The sequence below is a fragment of the Manis javanica genome, chromosome 10 (genome assembly GCF_040802235.1).
Source record: "Manis javanica isolate MJ-LG chromosome 10, MJ_LKY, whole genome shotgun sequence".
In the NCBI taxonomy this organism is placed as follows: domain Eukaryota; kingdom Metazoa; phylum Chordata; class Mammalia; order Pholidota; family Manidae; genus Manis; species Manis javanica.
Genome location: NC_133165.1, coordinates 49579361 through 49595887, shown reverse-complemented (window position 1 = coordinate 49595887; position 16527 = coordinate 49579361). Strand labels below are relative to the sequence as shown.

Genomic DNA, 16527 nt, shown 5'->3' with positions numbered 1-16527 from the left:
AGGAATCACACCTTAGAGCTCAGCCAGGATTCCAGACTAGGAGGGGGTGTGACTTGGGGTCTCAGGGTAAGATTCAGGGACCCTTCTGACACGTGGAGTTTTCCCACCACCATCAAGCAATTCTCTGACACCAGCAGGGTGTCCTACTCTTCAGCTCAGTTCTGACATGTACCCTGAGATGGCATCAGGTCCCCCAGGTCAGGGGCCAGCCCCACAAGACTGCCCCAACTTGCTGATGTAAATAGCAAGTCTAGGGTGTCACCTGTGCTCATGGCCCACGGGCTGTAGACTGGAGGTGCCAAAGCCTCCTTCCTCAGGTTCCTTTAGCTGAATCAGCTAAGTTTGCTGGGGTGGCTCTCAGAACTCAGAGAAACATTTTACTTCACTAGGTTACTGGTTTATTACAAAAGGATGTAACTCAGGAAGAGCAAGATGAAAGGGAAGCATGGGGCAAGATGGGGAGAGGGTGTGCGGCTTCCAGGCCAGCTCCGAATGGCCACTCTCCCTGAACCTCTACATGGTCACAAACCCAGAAGCTCTCCTATCCCTGCTTTTTCTTTCCTAATGGAGGTTGTCATTATATAGGCATGATTGATTACATTATTGACCATTGGCGATTGATTCAACCTCCAAACCCTCTCCCCTCCCTGGCAGTTGGGGGTGTGGGACTGAAAGTTCCAACTCTCTATAATCACACGGGTGGGCTCCCCTGCCAACCAGCCCCCATCCTTAGGTGGGGCCCCAAAGCCACTTCATTAACATAACAAAAGACCCATTTAGCATTCTCATCAGTTAGGAAATTCTGAGGGTGTGTGGAGCTCAGCATCAGAAACAGGGACAAAGACCAAATATACATATTTCTTCTTAAAAATTACAATATCACACAGGGTTACAAACCAAATGTCACATGCACTGCTTGACACAGCGTTTTAACTATACTTGTTAATTTAAAATTACTTGCCATACCACATAAATCAGAGTGTTTTGCATAAAAATCCCAACTTTGGGCTTCTCTTGAAAAATCGAGTGCATTGGCAACACTGGGACCTGCCTACTCCCATGGAGACAACAGGCGAGGACTAACCCCAGGGAGGTCAGATTTGGGTAAGGACCACCACAGCCTCAGCCATCAGAGGAGTGTGGGTAAAATTGTATTATTTCCAGAATATATCACCTAGCTTTAGTGCATCCTCACAGGTGGAGAAAAGTATGGCTTTGGTTCATCTGCATATCAGTAGGCGTTCCTCAGGGGTGGATAAAGGTTCATCTCCATATCAATGGGTAGTTACCTGGGCAACTGAGGGCTTATGTGAACCTGAGAGGGGAGGGCTGGTTGGCTTCTGCTGGAGCAGGAGAGAGAAATGGCCCTGGACTGCAGTTTGTAAGCAATAAATGGGTTTTAAACTTTATTTCTCCCTTTGACTGATTTCGGTTTTAGAAGTATTTTGCCTCTTCCTGGACTTATAAGGAGCAAGAACTCATTGCTGTTACATTCTCTCCCATTTTATTGAGATGTAATTTGCATTCAATCAAATGCACAAATCTTAATCATTCAGTCCAATGGGCTTGAACGATTGCATATACCCAAATGATTATCACCCAAGTTAAGATACAGACATTTCCATCATCCCAGAAAGTGCCCCTGGTCCCCTTCTTGTCATTTCCTATCTCCCATTCTGTGATTTGTCACCTGTCTCCTTTCTGGAACCTCACAGAAATGGAATTGTCAGGTATGTACTCCTTTGTGTCTGGCTTCTTTGGCTCAGCATGATGTTTCTGAGATTCATCCATGGCATTTGTTCCTCCTGAAGATTACTATACTTTCTGTGGGGTATGAAGGCAGCAGCAATGGTTTGTCTGTGCACCTGTCAATGGATGTGGGGTTGTTTCCACATTGGTGCTATGATGAGCAAGGCTGTGTGCAATGCACATTTGTGTACAAGTCTTGGGGGGAACATAAGTTTTCATTTCTCTTGATAAATACCTAAGAATGGAATTGATGGCCTGTAGTGTAGGAGTATGTTAACTTTGTAAGAAATCTTCAAAAAGTTCTCCAAAGTGGCTGTGCCATGCTCTCTCCTATTCTTCACAGCACTGAGGTAGGGCAGGGACCTGGGATGAACTTTTCCTGCCTATGATGAAAAGTGCTGAGATGTAAACAGTATGGTAAGAACAGGAGGGACCCCATCTTAAGGCTGAGATTCCATTTTAATAAGCAGAGAGTTGAGAAGTAAGATTCCTAACATAGTCTCTGGTAATCAGACAATAACCCAGCAGCCTACCTTCAGGCAGGGCAAGCAGCCTTAACTGATACATCCCCACTGCTTGAGGGTAGCCACTACCTTGGAGAAGAACAGGATAAACAAATCCCTTGTGTTGGGTTATCTAGCAGAATCAGCTGGAGGACTGACAATAAAGGAAAGGAGACACAGTGTCTTTCACCAAAGATAAGCACCTTGAGACCACAAGTACCTTGAGATAAGTCAAGCCTACGCCCAACAACTCCCTTCTGAAAGGCTGTTTTTTGCCCCATTCTTCAAAGCCTTAGAAGACAGGGTCCCCAGCCTTTCAGTGCGCCTCCTCTCTGAGGACGCTTCACTTTCCTTTCCTTAAGTGCATACTTTCAAATACAGCTGCCTCACTGCTCACATTATTTCAGTTTGTCTCTTTGTTATTTTGTTTCCAAGCTTTCACTCTGTCTCCACTTTGCTCCTAATAAGTAGGAAGGGGCTGCTAAGAGCTCAGATTTGGGCCTGAGTGTTTCCATTGCCTGGGTGACCCAGACAGAACTGCTGCTGTGTGTGTGATCTGCTCTTAGTAGCCTACCTGAAAATCTCCTTTCTTTGGGAAGTTCTCAGAACATAATCTCACTCCATCCTGTGCTCCGCGGCTCCCCCAAATCCTGGGGTGGCTGGGATTAGACCCCATGCTGTGCCTATCCAAGCAGACACCGGACAGACGCCAGGTGACCCTGGTGGTGAGAGGATCTGCCGGAGGCTGAGGACTTCCCCTCTTTCCCTCTGCACTCCTGCTCTCTGCTGCCTGCAGGGCAGCTGCCATTCCCCACTGCTCTCGCTTTAATGAATTCCTCCCTTACCTACACTCGTCTGACCTGCTCGAGAATTCTTTCTCACGCAGTCAAGAACCCTTCCCTGTACAGGCTGAGGTTTCTCCTAGTGCTTCACCTAGTGAGCGGGGAGAGACCCCGCAGATTCTGCCCAGCAACAGCACCATGAGGGTAGAAACCCCTGACAGAGAACCTGTCAGAGGTTATAAGCCAGTGGTCACTGGGCCACATCTGGCCCTCACAGATTAATAATCATGAGACTTTGTACAAAATTCTGGACTTCTTATTTTTCTAGAACAATTGGAAGGTCCAATCCCACTGGGCCTGTGTCCCCACGGTTAGAGCTGAGTCATGGCTGCCCCTTTCAGCTGGGACATGTGCACTCTAGTCACCCACAGCCCCACCTGCCTGTCTCACTCACCAACATGCCTCCTCTCCAAGCACTGTGACCCTGGAAACATGCCCGTGGCCCCCTGGACATGCCCCGAGCAGTCAGGCCCAGACCTCCAGTTGGCGGAACACTGTACCCTCCATGTCACCCTGCTGCCTCCCAGGTATCGTTGCAGTCTTGTGCCATCTGTTTCCTGACCCAAGGTCTGTCCCCCTTCTCCAATCCCAGCTACTCCTTCTGTACATCTATGCCCTCAACCCCGGCCCTGGGCAGGCCACTACCCTGTGGGCCCTTGTTCATGCTGTTATCAGTCCAAATGCTGGTCTTCCACATCTGGGCCCCCCTTCTTCCAGAGGGACGCATCTCTCAGCCACCCTCCATGGCTCCTCTGGGTTCTAATCCTGCCTTTGCCTCATACAGCTGGGTTGCTTGGGGCAGTTCCCCACCCTGTGTCCTCATCAGTAAAATGGGGATAGTCATAGCATCCGTCTTAGAGGTCCGTCAGGAAGACCAATGAGCTCAGACAGAAGTGGAAGCCCTCAGAGCAGAGTTTGGTACATATTCATTATCACTGTTTGGTGCCAAGGCTGCACCCCAGGGCCCAGGCTGACCGAATGAAGTAAAGACGTTGGGTCTGCAGTGAGAGGGGGTGGCCATGCCTCTGCTCCAGCCCTGGGCTGTCCTGTGGCCATGTGGGCCTGCTGTGGCCAGACTTTTAGAATGTTCTAGTAACTAAACAGTGTTTTGTGTGCTTTAAGCCTCCAGGGAAAGCCTTCCACTGTCTCCCACGCCTGCCCTGGGGTGGTGAGCCAGACTTGGCTCCTGGCTGTGGGTCGGTCACTCCTGACAGCTCCTCTGGGCTCCAGACCCTGGAGTCCACCTTGCCCTGCCATGGTCTGGAAGGCACACAGGAAAAGGGGCTGAACAAAGAGTGGTCACTATTCCTGCTGCAGCAGCGGCAAGGCCACGTCAGCCAGCGAGTGCCCTCCTGGGACTCTCCCTCTGCCCCTGCCTCCCTGCCAGTGTCTCCCCTCCCCCTTCCCCCAGCTCATCCCCAGCCCGCCCCGCTGGCACGGAGGCGGGCCAGTGGAGGAGTGGTGAGTGGAGTAGGACCGTGCCCCTGGCTCCTGAGGCCCCCTCTCCCTCCCTGCCATGGGCCTCTGAGCAGGTGAGGGCCCTGATGGGGGCCATGTGGGGGAGCTCAGGGCATGCCATCTGCCCCACAGGGGCATGCTCAGAGTTCAAGTTCAAGGGTTCAGGGCTGGGCTCAGCCTCTCTTCTGCTCCTGGGGAGATCATTCATGCTTCCTCTAATCCGTGCTGCAACCGAGACTGGAATTTGGAGTTTGACCAGTGAGGAGGCTGTCAGCACCATGCCGTGCAGGAGGTAGGGCCACCACCGTCCTCTGGCTGCGAGGCAAGAGGGGCCCAGGAGTCTCCCTTCTCCGAGCCATCTCTACCTACTGCTGCCTTGAAGCCATCGACGGGCTCCAGGGCAGGTAGGCCCTGTATCCAGGGGAAGGTAAGACTCCCTACCTCCACCCCAACCTGACACCCATTCTCCAAACTGGGAAAGCTGGTCTGGTGCCAGCAGGAAGGACTCCAGCTGTGAGCCATGGTGGGGGTCTAGGGTGACACCAGGCACATGGTGTGTTTTGGGGGGTTGGATACAGCCAGTGGCACCAGTGTGATCCCAGCTCTTCCACTTAGTAAGTTCAGGACATTGGCTGATCATTTTGCCTCCTTGAGCCTTAAGCTCCTTATCTGCCAAATGGGAACATGAATCTCAGCCCAGCCCAGCTCCCAGGTGTGGTGTACTCACATGGACCCAAAGAGATAACTTAATGAAAATATCTGTACAAACAGCAAAAAACTAGAGGGACATATCAGCATGACTGCAGTGGCTGTCACAACATGCAGGGGTATAGAGTAACAGTTCTGGAAGTGCCACATTTGTTATACAAATGTTTATTGAGTGCCTGCTTTGGGGACACTACATGAGCAAGATGGACATGGTCCCCACCTTCATGGAGCTTACAGTGTAGTGAAGACAGGCAGTAAGGGACTCGTACAAATCCAATGTCATGCTTCATTCAGTGGTGATGCAAAGTCGTGTTTGCTATGATGGCAGATGACTTAAGGACCCAATTTAGATTGAGGCCAAGAGAAAGCCCCTTAGGGGGTGTGGTACCAGGGTGACATCTGAGGGGTGAGGAGGAGTTCATCAAGCCAAGTGCATAGAAAAGCATTCTAGGCAGAGGGAATAGAGTGGCAAAGAACCTGAGTCCAAAAATAGTGCCCAAGGAACAGAAAGGTGGGTGCTGTGATGGCCCTGGGATTGCACCAGAGCACATGTGCACGGAAAGGGTCTGATCTGATCTCTGTTCAAAGATCTTTCTAGTTTCCGTGGGAGGGGTGGACTAGAAGGAACCAAGAGTGTCAGCGTGGCAATGTGGGAAGTTCTTCCTCTAATCTAGACAGAGGTGATGGTGGATTCGACAAAAGTGAAAGAATTAAGTGAGGGAAAATGGATAGTTTCAAGCTATGCTTTGGAAGTAGAATAGACTAGATCTAGGGGTCCATAGATTCTGGGAGCTGAGGAAGAAACACTATAGATTCTTTGGTGCATGTTTGCATGGCACAGCACCTGTGGTGTTGGGCACATAGTAGGTGCTCATAGATCACTTGATGAATGAGTGAATGAATGAATGCACGACTTAAGGCTGGCCCTCAGCTTTCTGGCACGAGCAGCAGGGTGGCTGCCGTTGCTATTTAGTGAAACAAGGAGGGCTGGAAGCTGTTGAAGTGTGGCCTCCGCTCTGTATTTGGTACATTTGACATGCCGCCCTGGCCTTTGGGCGCACAGATCTCAGGCTCCCATGGTGCTTTTGTGACATCTGTTCTCTCTAGAATCAGGAGGCAAGGTCATGACTGAAGGGTCAATTCGGGTGGAGAATCCTCCAGGTCAGCGAGTATTTACCTTTCATGCAGTGTTTGGGAAAAGCTGCCTTATGGTGCCTAGAATTTCTTCCCTCCTTACTAGGGCTGTGGCTCTTCCTAATGCGCTGGGGACAGTCCCGGCCTCTGCTTCAGCCCCAAGACCCCCAGAATCTGTCCTCTTGTCTCTTTTTCTAGAGACACACTCCTAAAGAACCCCAGAGTATCCACTGACCTTCCACAGTTCTGGGTTCTGATGGTGCCTCTCTGCCTTGCAGACCTGGCCGCCTCCGTCCGGTTGGGCGGCTTCCCCCAGCAGCGTCGGGCATCGTGAGCTTGAGCCAGCCCCAAGCCCGGCTTGTGGCTGTGGGCCGAGCCGTTTCCTCCACTGCAGGTGAGCTCAGAAGAGTGGCAGGAAAGAGGGTGAGTAGCTGCCATCCTGGAAGGTGTGGCCAGTGCCTGCCCTTGATGTCACCTCTGGAAATTTTCCCTGCCAAGGGTCCACTTGTGGAGCCGCATTAAGAGCTCATAGGTTAAGCCTGGGTTGGAGCCCTGGTTCAGTCATTTACCAGCAGAGTGACCTTGTGCTCAGGCCTCGGTTTTATTTTCCTCACCTCTTCAGTGGGGTTAATCAGAGACTGACCTATTAGGGGCACCATGTGTTTAAATTGAGATTCACACACACCCAGTATTTTGGGCCTAATCATGTTATGTAATGAGCTGGCTTTATGCTTTGAACAAACCTGTGCCATGAGTCTGATTATTGCCCCCACTTCACAGATGGGAAAATTGAGCCTCAGAAAGGCCACTTGCCCAAGATCCCAGAGCTAATAAGAGGTAGAGACAGGATTTGAACTGGGCAACACAGTTATAATGTCTTCACCCCTTTTATCCCGACACAGCCACTTCCTAGAGATTTGTTGCCTATAATTAAAATGTCTGAGCAGATGGTCACTGACATATTTGGTCATTGGGGTGTCCTTCCCTGGCCTGTCTGTCTGTGTGTGTCTCTCATTCTCTGTCCCCACTAATGTGTTTGATGCCACACAGTTGGTGCCTAAAGAAATGTTTATGGAAAAGAGGAGAGAAAGTGGGAGTGGGGGTGGTGAGGCAGGGGAGGCAGGAGGAGAGGGAGGGTGGGAGGGAGGAGAGGCAGCCTACTGTCCCCCGCCGTGGATGCGCACGCAGAAGCCAGCCTCAGGGACCAAGTGCAGCAGAGACAGTCAGAGCCCCCGCACCCCCTGCACACACGTTGCTCAGTCTTTTCCTCACACTGGGGCGTGGAAAATTCCCACATCTGCTGTGGCAAATTATGTAACCGGCCAAAAGGGAAGAAGAAAAAGGGTGAGCAGCCTCCCGATTGCTGAGCTGCCTTTGTTCCCTGGTCTGCGGCTGAGGGGCAGGGTGTTATTGCAAACAAAGCTGTTGTTATAGCGCCTGATTTGCACAGACTCCCGTTATTCCGGCACCCCTGCGCCCCACACAGGGAGGGTCCCTCACAGGAGGTGAAGTGGAGCCCACCCCCAGCTTGGCCCTCTTAGGGCAGTGCAAGGGGCAAAGGGTGCTTGGGGTCATTTCACTGAGCGGCCCTGCGCACATACAGCGCTGCAAAGGGCCAGTGCCAGGGAGCCGTAAGGATGGGACCAGGTCCACCTGGCTCATGGCTTTGTCCTCCACGTCTGGTACACAGGCCAGCACACAGCTGGTGCCCAAAGAAGTATTTATGGAAAAGAGGAGAGAAAGAGTGAGTGAAGTAGTGAAGCAGGGGAGGAGAAAGGAAAGGGCGGTTGGTGGGAGGAAAGACAGACGGACTAGCCAACACGGGCTGATACAAGGAGGTTCAGCGGGCTCAGCGCCGGCTTCAAATCCCATCTCTGGCATATATTGTGACCTGAAAGCAAGTGGCATGGCCAGGACTGGAACCGAGCTCCCTTCCACCTCTGTGCCAGTTTTCCACTTGTAAAATGGTCAGGTAATAGTGCTCATCTCACAGGGTGGACGAGGACGGAATAAGACAGCAAATGTAAAGCAAGTCCATGACAGGCACTTGAGTGAACAGGGCCCACACTGGAGGGCTCCGCCTGGGAGCGCATGGCTGAGGCAGCAGCTCTGGGGCTTCAGCACCTTCTCTGGTCCATGCTCCTTCTCCCGCCATGGACACGTGGCCAGTGCCTCCCAGCCCCTGGCAGGGCCCCCAGCTCCCTGGGACTCAGGAGGAGCCTGGAGTCGGCACCAGCCTGCCCAGAGTGGTGATGAATAACTTGTTTATCTGCTCCCACCCCTCTCGGTGCCTGGCAGGCAGAGGCCTGGAAAGGGTAACTAGCTGGGGGAGGGGCTGGGGACAGAGGAGGTCTGGCTCACCAGTCAGCCCAGGGCCCTTCCTCTCTCCGTCTTCCCGTCCGCCTTTTCAGACCTACTGTGTTCTAAAGCAATCCACCCCACTCCTCAATTCAGCATCCACCTCCACCTCGAACTGCATCCTGAGCTCCTTGCCCAAAGTACGTTGTTTTGGAAACCGCAGGTTGAAATGCAGGCTGTAAACTCAGGCAGATACGGGTTTGACTTCTGGCTTTGGACATGACACTAACCTGAGCCACAATGTCCCTGCTTGTGAAGTTCAGTTACACTGCCTACCTTCCTTCGCCCTTGGGATAACCTTAGGGACCATCTAGCACACCCCTCCCAAAGTCTCCAGAGTCTGCTTTCCTGCTTACACGCTCCTTTATGAGCCTTGCTCCACCCTAGAAGGGGTCTCCAGTCCCAGCTGGGTAAGTGTCTGAGCAGAGTTTGCCCAATACTGGCAAGTCTGCCCTCCTTTCCCATCATTCTTCCTCTCTTCCATCCATCTTTCGTCTCCATAAGTGCTGTAGCTCATAGTTGCTTGGGTCTTCTCTTCAGTGGAGAGGGCCGCCCTGTCCCAGGTCTGGGAAGCTGCGAAGCTCCTCCCAGCAGAACAGAAGCTAGGCCCAGCCCCAGGAAGAGTTCAAAGCTGTACTCAGCAAGGGAAGGGACTTCAAGATCATTGAGCGCTCCCCAAAGGCATCTTCTGTAAGTGAACATCCATCCTCTTGGGGTGCTTAAGGCAGTGGTGCTCAGCCCAGGGGACATTTGTATGATCACCTCTGAGGGGAGGGTGCTGCTGGCTCTAGTGGGTAACTCCCAGGAGTGATGACCAGCACCCTGCAGCCCGCACCCCAACAAAGGATTATCTGGAGCAAATGTCAGTAGTGCCAAGGATGAGAAACCCGCTCAAGAACAAGGAGCATGCTGCCCCAGGCTCTTAGGCTGTTCCATTTAGGGGCAGCTCTCATCAACTCAGGAAATTGTTCCTCAGTCCTCTTATCCAGTCAAGTAATCACCAAGTCCTATTGATTCCAACCCATATTATTTCTCTAATCCATTCTTTCTTACCCTTCCCCGTACTTCCTCTGGAGTCGGGTCATTACAGAATAACCTTCCTGTCCACCTTTTTGTTTCTGGCAAGCCACCCCCTTCACCCTATCTGATCATGCCACTTTCTCATTCAGATTTCTTCAACTGCCTCCCTTAACTTAAGCACAGGTGTAGGATGGAAGCATAGCTGCCCATCATGAGATATTCTAGAAACTTATGAGAGCATTTTTGGTTGTCACAATGATTTGGGGGTGCTACTGGCATTCAGTGTGTAAAGGCCAGAGACACTAGATACCTTGAAACTCACAAGTGTCCCAGGCAGCAAAGACCTTCAGACATTCCATCAGACATTCCAGTGGGCAGAAAACATACTGATCATTATCTGAGACAAGAACCTTCCAGTTTATGTAAAACACTAAGTGTTGGGGTTTTTTTTAAACATAATAATGTACCTGCTTTGATATTTTCACAACAGCTTCTCAACTATCTTTCAGGGGGCTCTGTCTTAAACTGAAAACGTGGTACCTCATGGCAATTGCTTGGATTTCTTCACATTTAAAATCACAAAGCATGTTTACAAATTTAAACATTTGGTGTATACACTAGTTTCAATGCCAGGGCTTGTGGGCACATCTGCTCTTTATTCTTTGCTTCTTGCATTGAATGGCTTCTGATTTCCTTATTTCTCTTAAAGTAAAAACTTAGTATCAAGTGAAAGTATCTGTGGTCCCTTTGTGTCTTCCACAGGCATCAGATGGAGAAGTTGGCTGGTGAAGCATCTGTCACTTTCTTATAAATTGCCTTCCTTTTATTTCTCTTTTATATTAGAGTTAGAGCACCCTATTGATTTTTTTAAATGCATGTAGGTAGGTAACATTAACTCTGTATTTCATTTCAGTATTCACTAAAAGTGGTATTACAAAATATTTTTTAAAAAAGCAGAAGATAATATCTGATAGGCTGAGAACTACTGACCTCATAAATTCTTTGAATAGCATCAAATGGTGGATACAATCACCTTCATTTCTGATTAGTCTCACTGTCCATCTATCTTTGCCAAATCTTAACACTCAGGCAAGAATCTGGTGGGTCCTTAAATATGGACTGCTTATTCACACCTCTGTGTCTGCAGATGGTATTGTCCTGGCCTCAAATGCTCCTCCATTCTTGCTCATAAATATAGGGCCACTTACTCATTCTTCAAAACTCAGCTTATATGCTGCCATGTGGATTCTCTTACGTAAAATTAGGTGGCCCTATCTCACTGTACCTGGTAGAACATAATAGTAATGATAACAGGAGCTACAATTTTTTTTTTGAGAGGGCATCTCTCATATTTATTGATCAAATGGTTGTTAACAACAATAAAATTCTGTATAGGGGACTCAATGCTCAATGCACAGTCATTAATCCACCCCAAGCCTAATTCTAGTCAGTCTCCAATCTTCTGAAGCATAGCGAACAAGTTCTTACATGGTGAACAAATTCTTACATAGTGAATAAGTTCTTACATGGTGAACAGTACAAGGGCATTCATCACAGAAACTTTCAGTTTTGATCACACATCATGAATTATAAACAATCAGATCAAATATGAATATTCGTTTGATTTTTATACTTGATTTATATGTGGATCCCACATTTCTCCCTTATTATTATTATTATTATTTTTTTAAAAATAAAATGTTGAAGCGGTAGGTAGGTGCAAGATAAAGGTAGAAAACATAGTTTAGTGTTGTAAGAGAGCAAAGGTAGATGATCAGGTGTGTGCCTGTAGACTAAGTGTTAATCCAAGCTAGACAAGGGCAATAAAACATCCACGGATGCAGAAGATTTCTCTCAAAACAGTGGGGGTGAGGTTCTAAGCCTCACCACTGTTGATCCCCAATTTCTCACCTGATGGCCCCCCTGCGACTGTGCCTGTCTTAGGTTGTTCCTCCCTTGAGGAAATGTACCCGTCTCTGGCTAACCAGTCATCTTCCGGGGCCATACAGGGAAATGTAAAGTTGGTAAGTGAGAGAGAAGCAATATTGTTTGAAAAGGTTAGCTTTTTACTTCTTTGCAGATTTATGTCCTGTGGCTTCTATGCCCAGCATTTGTCTTGAGGTATCTTTACTACTTGGAAGAATTATGATACTCGGTAAATTCGATATGAGGCACGAATTCTATTCAAGGGTTGTAATTAGGAAAGGAGCTACAATTTATTGAGCACATTCCTGCACAACACAACACTTCATAAGCATTAGCCCACAGCAACCCATGAAATACAAACTCTTATTGCTCCGTTTAGGGAATTTGTCCAATTTCACCACTCAGCATCAGTAAATGGTGGAACCAGCTGTGGGGCTCCTAAGCTTGAATCCTGAACCCACTGTCTCCACACACCGTCACCACGTGAAACATCATACTGTGTATTACCTTATGCGTGTGTTTTCCCATTACCGGGCTGCCCATCATGGCAGGCAGGGACTGAGTCTTTCCCTTCCCAAACCCCCAGAGAGGAGTCACATTATAACACAGGAAAAGGTCAATGCTCAAGTCACTTATACTCAAAATCACCCTTGGGAATTTTATTAGCTTCCAATTGTTGCTGTAACAAATAACCAGAAATTTAGTGCCTTGAAACAACATGAGTTTATTATCTTTGAGTCCTGGAGGTCAGAAGTTCTAAATGGTTCTTACTGCATGAAAACCAAGGTGACATCAGAGCTGAATTCCTTCTGGACTCTCTAGGGTACAATCTGCTCATTTGCTTTTTCCAGCTTGTAGGAAGCCACCTGCATTCGTTGGCTTGTGGCCCTATTATTCAATCATCAAAGCCAGCAACACTGGGCCAAATCCTTCTACACTGCCATCTCTCTGCTTCTCTCTTCTGATCCCCTCTTCTACTCTGAGGGACCCTTGTGATTGTATTAGGCTACCTCAGATTATCCAAGATAACCTCCCTATTTTTTTATTTTTTTTTATTTTGCTGTCATTAATCTACAGTTACATGAAGAACATTATGTTTACTAGGCTCCCCCCTTCACCAAGTCCCCCCCCAACAAACCACATTACAGTCACTGTCCATCAGTGTAGTAAGATGCTGTAGAATCACTGCTTGTCTTCTCTGTGTTGCACAGCCTTCCCCGTGCCCCCCACACATTACACATGCTAATCATAATGCCCCATTTCTTTTTCCCGCCCTTATCCATCCCTACCCTCCCATTCTCCCCAGCCCCTTTCCCTTTGGTAACTGTTAGTCCATTCTTGGGTTCTGTGATTCTGCTCCTGTTTTGTTCCTTCAGTTTTTCTTTGTTCTTATACTTCACATATGAGTGAAATCATTTGGTACTTGTCTTTCTCCGCCTGGCTTACTTCACTGAGCATAATACCCTCTAGCTCCATCCATGTTGTTGCAAATGGTAGGATTTGTTTTCTTCTTATGGCTGAATAATATTCCATTGTGTATATGTATCATATCTTCTTCATCCATTTATCTACTGATGGACATTTAGGTTGCTTCCATTTCTTGGCTATTGTAAATAGTGCTGCGATAAACATAGGGGTGCATCTGTCTTTTTCAAACTGGGCTGCTGCATTCTTAGGGTAAATTCCTAGAGGTAGAATTCCTGGGTCAAATGGTATTTTTATTTTGAGCTTTTTGACGAATCTCCATACTGCTTGCCAAAATGGTTGAACTAATTTACATTCCCACCAGCAGTGTAGGAAGGTTCCCTTTTCTCCACAACCTTGCCGACATTTCTTGTTGTTTGTCTTTTGGATGTTGGCCATCCTAACTGGTGTGAGGTGATATCTCATTGTGGTTTTAATTTGCATTTCTCTGATGATTAGCGATGTGGAGCATCTTTTCATGTGTCTGTTGGCCATCTGAATTTCTTCTTTAGAGAGCTGTCAATTCAGTTCCTCTGCCCATTTTTTAATCAGATTGTTTGCTTTTTGTTTGTTGAGGTGCGTGAGCTCTTTATAAATTTTGGATATCAACCCTTTATCGGATCTGTCATTTATGAATATATTCTCCCATACTGAAGGATACATTTTTGTTCTATTGATGGTGTCCTTTGCTGCACAAAAGCTTTTCAGCTTGATATATATATATATATATATAGTCCCACTTGTTCATTTTTGCTTTTGTTTCCCTTGCCTGGGGAAATATGTTCATGAAGAAGTCACTCATGTTTATGTCTAAGAGATTTTTGCCTATGTTTTTTTCTAAGAGTTTTATGGTTTCATGATTTACATTCAGGTCTTTGATTTCAAATTGACTTTTGTGTATGGGGTTAGACTGTGATCCAGTTTCATTCTCTTACATGTAGCTGTCCAGTTTTGCCAGCACAGTCTGTTGAAGAGACTGTCATTTCCCCATTGTATGTCCATGGCTCCTTTATTGAATATTAATTGACTATATATGTTTGGGTTAATGTTTGGAGTCTCTATTCTGTTCCACTGGTTTGTGGCTCTGTTCTTGTGCCAGTACCAAATTGTCTTGATCACTGTGGCTTTGCAGTAGAGCTTGAAGTTGGGAAGTGAGATCCCTGCCACTTTATTCTTCCTTCTCAGGATTGCTTTGGCTATTTGCGGTCTTTGGTGGCTCCATATGAATTTTAGAACTATTTGTTCCAGTTTGTTGAAGAATGCTGTTGGTAATTTGATAGGGATTGCATTAAATCTGTATATTGCTTTGGGCAGGATGGCCATTTTGACTATATTAATTCTTCCTAGCCAAGAGCATGGGATGAGTTTCCATTTATTAGTGTCCTCTTTAATTTCTCTTAAGAGTGTGTTGTACTTTTCAGGGTATAGGTCTTTCACTTCCTTGGTTAGGTTTATTCCTAAGTATTTTATTTGTTTTGATGCAATTGTGAATGGAATTGTTTTCCTGATTTGTCTGTCTATTAGTTCATTGTTAGTGTATAGGAAAGCCACAGATTTCTGTGTGTTAATTTTGTATCCTGCAACTTTGCTGAATTCCGATATTAGTTCTAATAGTTTTGGATTGGAGTCTTTAGGGTTTTTTAAGTACAATATCACGTCACCTGCAAATAGTGACAGTTTAACTTCTTCTTAACCAATCTGGATTCCTTGTATTTCTTTGTTTTATCTAATTGCCATGGCTAGGACCTCCAGTACTATGTTGAATAACAGTGGGAAGAGTGGGGATGCCTGTCTTCTACCCAATCTCAGAGGAAAAGCTTTCAGCTTCTCACTATTCAGTATGATGTTGGCTGTGGGTTTGTCATATATGGCCTTTATTATGTTGTGGTACTTGCCCTCTATGCCCATTTTGTTGAGAGTTTTTATCATGAATGGATGTTGAATTTTGTCGAATGCTTTTTCACCATCTATGGAGATGATCATGTGGTTTTTGTCCTTCTTTTTATTTATGTGGTGGATGATATTGATGGATTTTAGGATGTTGTACCATCCTTGCATCCCTGGGATGAATCCCACTTGATCATGGTATATGATTCTTTTGATGTGTTTTTGAATTCAGTTTGCTAATATTTTGTTGAGTATTTTTGCATCTACATTCATCAGGGATATTGGTCTGTAATTTTCTTTTTTGGCGGGGTCTTTGCCTGGTTTTGGTATTAGGGTGATGCTGGCTTCTTAGAAAGAGTTTGGGAGTATTCCCTCCTCTTCTATTTTTTGGAAAACTTTAAGAATAATGGGTATTATATCTTCTCTGTATGGCTGATAAAATTCCAAGGTAAATCCATCTGGTCCAGGCGTTTTGTTCTTGGGTAGTTTTTGATTACTGCTTCAATTTCGTTGCTGGTAATTGGTCTGTTTAGTTTTTCTGTTTCTTCCTTGGTCAGTCTTGGAAGGTTGTGGATATTGTTCTGTTTGGATTGGTCACACAGTTCTCTTAATATTCTTTCATTCCTGGAGATCCTTTTGTCTCTCTCTGCCTCAGCTTCTCTGTGTTCCTCTTGTCTGAATTCTCTTCCATTAATGGTCTCTTGCACATCATCCAGTCTGCTCCTAAGTTCTTCCAGAGATTGTTTTATTTTGGTATTCTCCCTCCTAACTTGATACTTTAGCTCTTGCATATTTCTCTGCAGGTCCATCAGCATGGTTATTACCTTTATTTTGAATTCTTTTTCAGGAAGATTTGTCATATCTGTTTCCCCAGGTCCTCTCTCAGGGGTTGTTTGGGTTATTCTGGACTGGACCAAATTCTTCTGCCTTTTCATGGTGATAGAGGTAGTCGTAGGCAGGTGGCACATGTGTCAGCTGGGAGAACAAAGTTCCTTCCTGCTTGCTAGTTGCCCTGCCCTTCTCTGCTGCCTGTGTCAGTCACCCTCACAGTGGGAGCAGTGTCCAGGTTAATCCTCTGAGCTGCCTCAGGTGGGGCAGCCCAGAGCCCTGTGGGAAGAGGCAGGCATGCCGGGTGTGCTCTCCTGCGAGAACAGCACCCTTTCTCACCCTGCCCCAGTTTCCTCTGCCTGTGCTGGGCAGCTGCATGCCAGTGGCAGCCCCAGGTCTGTCCTGGGTGGCTGCGCGTTGGAAGCAGGCTCTGGGCAGCTTCTGTGGGCGCTGCCGCTCTCAGGCTGCTCTGCCAGGGCCGCGCAGGAGGGGGAATGAATAGCAGGCTGTTTATTGCTGTGAGGGGCTTCAGAGTTGCACTGCCTCCCAGGGGCCTGGGGCATCTGAAGCTCCTCAGAATTCCTAGCCTGCTGGGCTGAGTGTGCTGGATGGTTCCGTCCAGCTGTGAAGCCCCTGTCCCTTTAAGACTT

The 16527-nt window shown here is 47.4% G+C and overlaps 1 protein-coding gene across 5 annotated transcripts in view; it reads left to right on the top strand.

Annotated features, from left to right (window-relative positions):
* Positions 1 to 4551: 4551 nt before the first annotated feature.
* Positions 4552 to 16527, top strand: part of SLC5A11 (solute carrier family 5 member 11) — a 60370-nt gene continuing 48394 nt past the window's right edge. For 2 of the 5 annotated variants that reach the window (XM_036992492.2, XM_036992489.2), the window contains exons 1-2: positions 4552 to 4979; positions 6673 to 6788. The gene's annotated coding sequence lies outside the window, so the exon portion shown is untranslated. Of the gene's footprint in view, positions 4980 to 6635; positions 6818 to 16527 lie in introns of those variants that run through there. The other 3 variants (XM_036992488.2, XM_036992490.2, XM_036992493.2) reach the window with 3 other exon arrangements.